Raw genomic sequence first — 11,561 nt, 5'->3', positions numbered from 1 at the left:
AAAAAGGAAGATCAGGGTATGATTCAGCCAGTAACTTAATTTCTGCTCTCACAAAATGCTTGAAGAAGTAACTGAAACTGTTAGAACTGGAAGACAACAAGGATATGAGTACATCCAATACAAAATAATCAAAATAATCAAATCCATGTAATTTCCTTTCACAGCAGGCAAACAGAATTTGAGAACATAGACATGATTTATCTTGACTTTATTAGGGCTTTCTGTATTGTCCTATGTAACAAAAGAAAAAACCAAAAACAAAACAAAAAAAAACCCACCAAAACAAACCCAAAAAACCAAAAAACCCAAAACAAAACAACAAAAAACCAAAACCAAAAAATAATAATAATAAAAAAAAACCCCAAAAACAACAGCAAAAAAAATTAGCATTAGGCATTTGTCTAGATGGCCTTCAGAGGTCCCTTCCAGCAGAACTCATGCTAGGCTACAATTCTATGGACCACTGATGTAGTGTGGATACAGAAGGACTGGGGAGGTTTCACAAGCTATGAAATGATGATCAATGTTTTTCAACAAAGACAAAAGCAGGTACAGTTCACCAGAGATGATTCTTTGGTCTTTGTTCAGTTTTTTTCCTAATGATCTGAAGAATACTCCCATTCAATTTTCAGGTGACATGGAGTTGGTTGGCATGAGAAGACTAGAGAATTCCAAACTGACCTAAAGAAATTGACTTAGCAACTTGAAAATGTAAGATGAAATTGAGTAGGAACAAGTGTAATGTATTATTCTTGGGCAGGAGTAATCAACTAGACACATATGGGAAACAAATATCTAGTTCAATAGCGAAACTTCAGAAAAGGATCCAGGGGCTGTGGTGGATCACAGTGTGAGCGAAAGACACAAATGGAAAAGACAAAAGTAATTGTTACACATTCAGGGAATATAATGTTTAAGTCACAAAACACTGCTTTCCCTCTGCTCATTAATGTCAAGGTAACAGAACTGTAACCCAGTAACCGTAACCCAGAACCGTAACCCAGGGACAATGAATTTAAATAAAGGCTTCTGACAAATTCAGAGAAAAGGATGAAGAATGATTACAAAATTGTAAAATATGACCTCCACTGAAAGATTGAAAAAATTATTTAATCATTAATAGACAAGGGCTGTGAAGACAGCAGCCAGATATGTAAGAGTGTTGCAAAGAAAATGGTAATTTGTCCCTTTTTTCCACAGTGAATAGGACAAAGAATAATGAAATTATAGGAGGGAAGACTGCAATTAATAACTGTAAAAACTTGCTTATGTGTAAGGATGCATGACCTAATGACTACCTGTAATCCCTTCTAGCTCTTTGATTTTTAAAGTTAGAAGTCAGGTCATGTAGGTTTGAAGCTTATGTTACGAGATCCCAGCTGTCAGTCTGTCTTTTGGGGTTATAATGTGAAAATACTTGAAATGAAAAGGGGAAATGAGTAAGCCCCAAATGTGTTATTGGAGAGTTAACAAAATGTAAAGCAAGAAGACATGTACTGTTTTGTCTAAAAGAAATGCAGTATAAGAGAATTATGAGCTATTTTGACACACATGTGTGTGAAAATGTGTATGAAAATATATGAAAATTAGCTATTTATCTTGTTTAAGAAAAGATTGCTTTTATGGTTATAACTAGAAGGGCAACAAACCTGTATTAAATAGCTCTTTAATAAAAAAATAGATTGGAATTTTGTATGGGCTTCCTGAAATGAAATTTGCCCTATACTTGCAGTATAATATCATGTTCAATTGATATAATTTGAATCAAGGTTTAAAACGAAGACTCTATAGACACATTGGATGATATTCTATAAGAAAAAATTGTAATCTACAGCAATTCAGACTTTTCTAAAGGCAATGACTTTGTTCTGCAAAACTAATATATAAATAATTTTCAGTTTAGATGATTTAGCAGTATTCAAACAAGAAGGCCTTCACAGAGAAGAAAAATACTCAAACATTTGTGAAACTTATTAAGAGATTTCTAGGGGGCCTTTGGGTTGTGAATACCTCTACTATAACATCAGAAGTGCTCATAAGAGAAGAAAAAAGATAGAACCCCAGTAAAGGTGACAATGAAGCTCTAGATAAATACTTCCAGCTCTAGATGAGTACTTTCATCACTACTTTTTTACATAACAGTGAGCTGATTGGATTAAGGAAGGAAAAAAAGCAAAGAAATAGAGAGTTCATTTTTTATCTCAACTGTAAACAATAGTGTAGAACCTCTTAAAATGCTCTGTTGCTAACATAAATTCTTTATATGGTCATGGTTAGAAAGCTGAAGTTTATGCTTGCACATTTGTCTAGGTTTTTAATATAATGAGCTGTTCAGGTTGTACTTGACTCAAGATAGAGTCAAAAGCTCCTCAAGATAGACTCAAGATAGAGCTACAAGTGCTGGGAAGTTGAGGCACCCTCATGACTGAAGTAATTTTTATAATGTTTTGAAGTCACTGCATGTTCCAATCCTTCCAAACCACTCAGCTGAGGAAGAGGTTTGACTATTAGAGAAGGCAGATTAATTTTCCATTCACTAACTGTGGCCCAGTGATGCCTAAAATGCAGGCAAGCAAATTGCAAAAAAACAAATTAAAAGTCAAGATGCCTTAAGAAATGTAGCTGGTTAGAGGTATTTGTGTTCCAGTAAAAGCTGGCTTTTAATATAATTTTCTTTTTTGTGCTTTAGAACAATCAGTGGAATTTTGGCTAATATGTATTAAATAATCATTCATTAATTTGTCTTGTGAAGGTCCTGGTGTATTTAAAACATCATATTGAAGGATTAAAGAATCAGTCAAGAGCAAGAGTAGCATATAATGCAGACCTTGAACCTTGTAATTGTTTTGATTGGAGTAGAGTTAATTTTCTTCTTCTATTTATATTTTGGATTTGTGATGGAAACAGAGAGGATAACACAGATATTTTTGTTACTGCTGAGCAGCCCTTCGACAGGGTTAAGGCCTTTTGTGTCTCTCACCTCACCCCACCAGTGAGGAGGCTGGGGGTACACAAGAAGTTTTGAGTGGAAACAGCTGGGACAGCTGACCCCAAGTGACCAAAGGGATGTTCCAGACCATATGGTGTCATGGTCAGCATATAAAGCTGGGGGAAGAAGGAGGCAGATGGGAGTGATGGGAATGATGGTGTTTGTTGTCCAGGTAGCCATTACATGTGAGGGAGCCCTGTTTTCCTGGAGATGGCCAAGCACCTGCCTGCTGATGGGAAGTGGTGAATGAACTCCTTGTTTTGCTTTGCTTGTGCACAGCTTTTGCTTTACCTGTTCAACTGCCTTTATCTCAACAGACGAGTTTGTTGACTTTAACTTTTCCAGTTCTCTCTGCCATCCTGCTGGTGAGGGAGTCAGCAAGTGGCTGTGTGGGGCTGAGTTGCTGGCTGGAGTTAAACCACCACTAGTCCTGATTCTCTTCTTGCACCTTCTTTATAATACTATATTCCAGTTGACTGCAATGGAGTTATTATTTATGTGTTCTGGAGTTGAAAAATATACAGTGGTGGTAGACATGTGCATGAGTACAGAAATAAAAAATAGAAAAACAGAGATTTCACCTGTCTAGTGCAGGGTGACAATTACATCCTGACAAATGTAATTGCTCCAGGTGCTGATTCTGAGTCTTCAGGACAAGCAGGGTGCAAAGAGGGCTATGCTGCACTTCAGTAACCCAGTCATATGCATGCTGTAAAATGCTCCCTGGGTCCCACTGGATGCTTTTGCAGATTTCATTATTATTTTGTGTGTGGTTTTTCTGGTTTAAAGGACCTGGAATAGTCTTAGTAGAGTATTGTAGCCTGTGAGATTGAAAATATCAAAGCCAACAACTTTTGTCTAGAAGAGGAAAAAGAGGGATGTATCTCATCTTATGATCTTGCTGGCGCTCAAGGAAGATTATGATGACTGATGCGGTGTCTCTACATATCCCTTCCCAAACCCACTCTTCTTCTCTAAAATGGGAGATTCCCACAGCTGTCTCCAATGCCAGCTGAAACAGACAGCTGTATCTACAGGAGCGTGCTGTGTGTCGGCACCCACATCTACTTGTAGGGACAGAAAAGGGAAAGCAGGAATAATCCTGAAGCTCTGTGAGAGCATCTGTGTATTTTGGGATCTTCCACGAAGTGACATGTCAAGGAAGTCAGCCTTTTCTTCTGACTTGAGGAGTCACTTGGAAAATAGCCCCCATGGAAGAAGTTTTGCTAAGCTTAGGGCGAAAAGCTGCAGTATGCTTTGCATTCAGTGGACTGAAGAGGCTCTTGTGGATGTTGTCTGCCTTCCTCTCAGTCCTTTTCTCTGGATCTTCCAGGACAGTCCAATTTGACAGTAAATTGTCTAGTTCCCTTGATAAGGAAATCCTTAAGATTCTTTTGTGGCTTCCAGTTTAGGTGCCAATACCAAGACAAAACTCACCTGTAGGAAAGCTGTGGGATCCTATTTTCTGTCCACAGTTTCTCTATGCTTTGTATAGAAATCTTATAAAGACCTTAGTTTTAGAAGTACAGAAAAGCAGCCCTAGGTACAGTTAGGGAAAGAAAGACTCTAAAGGACCTGCACTGAGTGACCATGAACACCCATGGTGGTGTGTAGCACAGCTGGGACACTCACCAGGATACCCTAAAAAAACAGGAGAATTTCAGGCAGAGCAGTTTGTGTAAGAGAATTTTCAAGAAGGGCTTTTACTTAGAAATTCACCACTATGACAGGAAATGTTCTCCTGTTACACTTTAGGCTTTTGGAAATATTTTTATTCAAATACATATTATCCCTCATAGCTTTTCAATCTTCAGGCATCATTTATCTTGAAGTTTAGCTTCCTCCATATGTTTATCGTCAGCTAAAGCACCAGAGCTGATGAGCAACTTGGAAATGTTTTTTTCATGCGGTTTATATAAGGTTTTTTGCTTTTCAGCTAAATGTTTTTACATTTAACTTGAACCCCTTCTGAGAAGAGCTAAATATTGAACATTAGTACTGTTATTTCATACTTACATAATAACTATTCATTTGTTCGATGAGTGAATTTTTCCATTAAGGATTTTCAAGCCCCACATCACAGTAGTCTGGAGTTGCAATTGCAATTTGATGCAATCTTGGATTGCCCACAATTAGTGCAGAATGGTGCATGATGCCACCATCTTCCATATGATGAAAGCTCTGTCTTAGATGGTGCAGAGCTCTTCCATTTGACCTAAACAAAATTGACTCAATTTAGCAAATCAATCTCACTAAAGAGCCTCTTGGGACTTAATAACATGCACACAGTATGATAAAATGTTTGGTAAGTGCAAGGGTAAATAGGGATCTTATTACAGAAAGCTATTAGATAAATTTGCAAATGGATTTGTTTGTTTATCTAAGTTTATAAAAAATTCTGATGCAGTTCTATAGTTGAATGATCTATCACTATACTTCATAATTATATTCATTTGACTTACATTTTGCTTCTTACTGTTTTAGAATATTATCAATGAAATCTAGGAAAGCAAAATCAGAAAAAATTTCCAATTTGATTGTATTAAGCATAATTCAGGATAGGGTTAGCACTCAATCAATTCTTTTGACCTGTTATAAAGTCACCAGATAACATTTATAGTCTGTCATTTTTTATCAAAATCTCTTAGAAAGGCATGGGAGTAAGAGAAAGTAGAAGGATTACCTGTGTGATTCAGGATTATTGTAGCTCAGGACGTACACAGCTGTTTTAGGGATTATTTTCTGGTATAAGATTTGTAATTAAAAACCAAAGAAAGTTTGTGCCCCATTAGAAATTTTATTAAATACATGGCTGTTTGAAAAAGAGCAATTGAGAGCACTTTCCAGAAGCCTTCAATTCCCCCTGCAATCTGGAGGAAGGTTCATTTACTTTGGCCAACATTGCTTGCACAACAATCATGTAAATTCTCACAGCCTTTCCCTTCTCTATTGATTTGACTAATAGATTTTCAAAATTCTCATATTTGCTTTTATATTCATTCCTTGCTGTCCCTTCAGGTTTTTCTATGTTATGTGCATTAATAACTCACAACATTTTAAGTGCCTTTTGAATATTTGGTTTTGATTCTTACTTACATGTAGTGCTGCTTCTCTTGACAAATTTTCTAATATTAACCGGATGTGTTAAAAAATTTTGTCTCCTTTTAATATGTTTTACTTGAATATATTGGTTATAAAGGTCATAGATTACTGGTGGCTTGTTTATTCTCTAGAACTGATGCAGGCAGAAGCAGGAGCTCCTTCAGAGTGAATTCTGTCCTGATCCAGAGTGCTCTGCCTCTTAGTAGCAGGGAGGCTTCTCATATTTGTTGCAAAGTTTGGTAAAAACACCATACATTGAATAGGAGCAAAACTCATTTCACAGGAGCATAACTCATTTCACAGGAGCTAGAGGTCAGTGCCAACTCTGTTTTTCAAGATGTCCATGCATTCTGGATCCCAAAGGCTGAGAGGGCAGGTAAAATGTTCCATTGCCTATTTCTGAACACCCTCTTGCTTAGTAGGACTGTGTATCACCAGTGATCAAACAAGATTAAACTGGACTTTCTACTGTGTTCTAGAACAGATTTTTCAGTCTCCATTCTACAACTTTTATCACTCACTGCAGCATCAATGGACATGTGCTCCACAAGTTCAGCAGCCACCCTGCCCAGTCTCTTAGTATTGCAATCAAGCTTCCAAATGCACTCAACTCCATTTTCCTCTAGATGGGAGTTCGCATCAGCTGCTTCTCTGTGGTGTTGAGAGCCCCAGCTGCCCTGCTGGGGCATCCAAGAAATCGGTTGTAGACCATGAATCCATTGAGGTATCCATCCACCAAAATGCTATATGTCATGTCTGTTGTGAAATGCAGAAAACCCATGGTGCACCTTTGAAGCCAGAGTATTAGTGGAAACAATTTAGGATTTAGGGAGAAGTATGAGCAGGGCCACAAAGTTTGACAGCTGTCCAAATTCACGTGAGTTTAATGCAAAACTCTGTGCCAAAGGTAACAGCTCACATGCTCTAACAGCGAACAGTCAGGCACATAAATATTAACACATAACTAAATTAATTTAACCAACCAACAATACAGAATAATCAAACGGGGAGACCAGATTATCCTTAGAAACTGGTAAACTGAAGAAACTCCAAAGACTCCACCTAAATATTGCTGTATTGTACCCTCAATTCCTTGAAGTCCTCACAGGAATCCATAGTTCTTAGTCTCAAAACTTGTTACCAAAGAATGATAGGCTGAAAAGACAAAAAGAAAATCTTGTAATACCACAAATTTAAAAAATCTAAATGAGAAATTATATGCTTATTATCAGCGTGTTTGTTTTTTTTTTTTTTTAAGCTGCAGTGTTGGACTAAACACAATACTGTGAAAAATTCTGTTTCTTTCCTTTACTAATGAAAATAGGAGCATCTACAAACGCAGAACATCTATCAAAACCCACCAAACAGACACGCAGCTTTTTTTTCAGTAGGGGCAGAGTAGCTTTTGCAGAGTGATTTCCTAATACTTTCCCTAAAACCATACTTTTGAAAGCAATATCACAGTTTATAAAACTTTTGAAATGAGACATCTCATTTTGTGCTTGCAGTTATTTAATGATGTTTACCAAAGAATGTTTGTAATAAGTGCACTTTGCATTTGAATGGTGCTGTGTGATCTATGTTAAAACATACAAGTTTGCAGATATTAGGCTATATTTCTGACTAAAGCTGTCTAAATCCTTGTCCTTTATTGCCAAATCAGAGCTGGGATAACCTGACATACTCAGTGAAAATACTTTTGAAAATCTCAAGTGTTTTGAATCCAGTAAGCACCAGATTACTCATTATTCTGTGGAACATGATGTCAAACATTTTTGTTGGGTTGATTAGGCACGAAAAGCGGAAAATCTTTCATATCAGCAGGAATGATCTCTTCAAGATCTTCATGTCATACTTCTTCCATTTTCAGGCATGAATTTAGAGTCTTCTTCCCATGTGAGTCCCTTGAACAGGAAACAAGAAGTGCCTTCTAGTCTTCTGGATTGATATGGTTTTTAAGTACAACCACTTTTTTGCGATGTTGAGTGATAAATACCAAGGTGGTGTTGCAGGCAATACTTTCTCTTCCCTATCTTTAATGAAGGTTTTTACAGCTAGTCTTCTTTGTATTTCTGATACAGCCTGACAAGTTCAGTAAATTAAATCATGAAGCTTTTTCTTTTGCAGTATTTAGCATTTTCATTTTTAGTACAGAAGCTCAAAATTGTAAGGCAAGCTCTGCTACCTTTTGCATAATCCACGGAACAAAAGATAGAAGAACAAATCTAATTCCCACCACAACCTTAGCAGATCCTAAATCCTTCAAGGGTACTTGTCCTGGATTTGATTACATCTGGAAAAAATATAATCCAATTTTTTTATTGTTATTGTATAAAATTGTTTGTTGTTTGACTAAACATTATTTGCCATCCCCAGATCCTCATGTAAATTGAAAACACTGCCCACATCACTGCTATATATGGATGTGTTGCTACTGGTAGATAAATGATTATGGAGACTTTTACAAAGCTTTTATCAATCATCATTTGCCTCTGAAAAGATGTATTTGCATTATCGTAGGAATACATAGGTGTGGTGATATGTGGGAAGGCAGAAAGAAGAGTAAGGCATTATTTTTCTTCTGAGTCTTTTTCAGTGCAGGCTTACACAGAATTCCCAGGACACATTGCATTTGAGACAGCAAAAAAATATTCTTGCAAACTTGCAAAAAGTCTACTCTATATTCAGATGGAATAAAGTCAGCATAATGAAAAAGTAGTGCGGGGTTCCTCCTGAACCTCTGGAAAAGGCACAAGTACTGGCTTTTAATTCTCTGTTGCTTTGCTATTCAAACAGACTAAAATATCAGTCATGTGCTTTTTTATATGTCTGAATGAGCTCTCTTGACATTTCAAGGTTTGGTGCACAGTGAGCTGCTTACTTGAGTCTTAAATTTCCTTTTCAGCTAAATGATACAACTTTCCATGGTCCCTCTTCTCCAGAAACCCTCTAAGCAGTCTTTGAAAGAACTTTATTTTTTTACTTTAAGTATATCTTATGCCTCAATATTTGTTATACAAATTCTTCACAAACCACTGGCAATAACTTTCACTGGGCTAATAGGCACATGAACATTTGTTAGATTGTGGACAGGGGTGGTTTAGAAGAAACAGTGTTAAATATTTCTTCTTGAAAGCAGCTCTAGGCAGCTCTGGTGGATATTATGTCATTCTCTGATACCCAGGAAGACTAACTTTCAGCTCTACCCCGAAGGAGACCTCAAAGACCTGTCTCAGCAATCAGAAATCTAACAAGGTTACTTTGCACTTCTGCAAGACAACAAATTCTGTTTTCAGTGGTGTTAGGAAAAATATTCTTGAAACGTTTCTGCCTGCCTCCTACACATGACAAGTCTTTCTGAAAAAATGCTTCTTGGTGGCTACACCTTAGTAGGTAGTAACAAGTCATCTGACGATCTGTTGCTCAGAGAGAAATGTTCTGTTATCTCTCCCCAGACAAGCTGTCAAGACTTCCTCACAAAAAGACTCTTGTTTTCACATCCAAATATTCACTATTTCTTTAGTCCTTCAAACAAGCAGCTTCACTGGTCCTAGACACGACTATTAGAAAAAGGAAACCATGACAAGGCTGCACTTGCCACTTGTAGCTCTTGAAGGAATCTGTGTGGTTGCTGCCTGCCTGAGAAGCATCCTCACATACTCTTGCCATGCTGGAGCACCTTGTGGAGCAAGACCGCCCTGCAGACATGGAGGCAGCTTTGCAGCACCTGCATGTCTTCCTTCCCCCTTCAGGGACTAGATGCACATCATAAGAAATGGATGCCACATGGCAGTGAAAAACCTGCACGCAGCCAAGGCAGGTGTAATCTGGTTTGGGATCTGGAAGCAGCAGAATAAAATTAAGCGTGGGTTAAACACCACCTTGGCGCTCACCCAAGGTCTGGGGTAGGTTCTGCTAAGTTTTCTGTTGCCATGGCTACATGGATGGTTCAAACACACTCGAGGGTTTCTGTCTGAATGGCAGATTGTCTTTGACTGCATTTAGATGTGTCTTGTGTTCTGTCACTGGGACCATGAAAACTATTTGCTGACTTAGTTTGTAATCCTAACCTCCCTCTACCCCAAAACTGCTTTGCAGAAGTAGGTTGTGCACTACTGAATCTACTTTTAAATACAAATAAAAATTAATACGGAAATTCAGGAGCCATAAATTTCAGTGCTAATATTAAAATAGTTTTCATTATTTTAGGGAAATGCAGTACTGAAATCATTGTTCAGTCCATGCTTTTGAAATGCTTAGCTGAGGCTAAACTTTCCTGCATTATATTTTCATACCAAAATTTAGCTCTGAATAACCACTGGGTTTAGTTTTGTGCTCACAGTGATCACTCCAAAAGGGATTTGATTCCTATGTCTTTGTCTTTGATGAGAATGAAATCTAATGAAGAAAATAATGTTTTCTTCACAAGTGAATTCAGTGGTTTTTGAATTGGGTTTTCTCGCAATTTTGTCCTCAGCCAATTTTCCCTGTCCTGCTAAGGAATAAAAGATTTGGGTCAGATTAGAGTAAGACTATATACACAAAACAATACAAAATAACTGAAGTCAACCTTAGAACTTTTAGTGTAAGTTAATTTACACTGAGACACTGGAATCTGAAAAACTCTCAGAAAGGAAGACTGTCTGAAAACAGATTTATATACTTTTATGGGAGATGGATAACACGTTCTGCTTGGCAAGGAAGCCCAGGCTTTTACAAAGCCCAGCAGCCTTCTTTGAATGCTAACATTATGTCTCTGTTTGTGGAAACACAGCATTCCTGTTTTGTCTCCTTCATTTTAAGTTGCGTGCAAGTAACTTTTTCCTGTTGGATGTCTTTGTGTTATAAAGGTCAGTGGAGCAGTTTTCACTTGCCTTTGCAGGTAAGGGCCAGGTTACTGATGGCTGCTGTGCTCCAGCATTGCTTCTTACCCTGTGCTCAGCAAAAGGACTAGTAGCATCAGCAGAGGATTTTTCCAGTATAAGGGAATCAGGAGTATGCCCAAGACTAGAGAAAGAATAAACTCTGAGCCCTACTTTTCATAGTTACTATCTGGTTTACAACATTAAATAGAAAAAGGCACGAGTTTGCCCTTCTGTTTTGATATAGTAATTTCTTTGCATTGACTTTCAAAATCAAGTCTTTCAAAAGATGAAATTTCCGAGATTCTGAAGCCACAAAAGTGAAGTTAAAATATGCAGACTTCTTACAATCACAGTGACTCCAACATTGAAAATCCATGCTGATATGGAAGAATGTGTAATGATTCTTACATATGTGTAGCTTAATTCAGAGCAGTTGATGCTGTAGTGGGTGTGACTCTGTGGATCCTGGTATGCTTTGAGCACTGGCAATGTTTGTAATATTCTGTGAGAGCTGTCATAGTGTCAGCTCCACCTCATTTTCACTTTGTTTTTCTTTCCTTTCCATCATTGTTTCCAGACATATTGAAAACACACGAGTGAGGTTA

Source organism: Onychostruthus taczanowskii, unplaced genomic scaffold, assembly GCF_017590055.1.
Source record: "Onychostruthus taczanowskii isolate IOZ18803 unplaced genomic scaffold, ASM1759005v1 scaffold62, whole genome shotgun sequence".
NCBI classification, from domain to species: Eukaryota; Metazoa; Chordata; class Aves; order Passeriformes; family Passeridae; genus Onychostruthus; species Onychostruthus taczanowskii.
The sequence above is the reverse complement of the archived record's forward strand: the minus strand, read 5'-3'. Positions refer to the sequence as shown.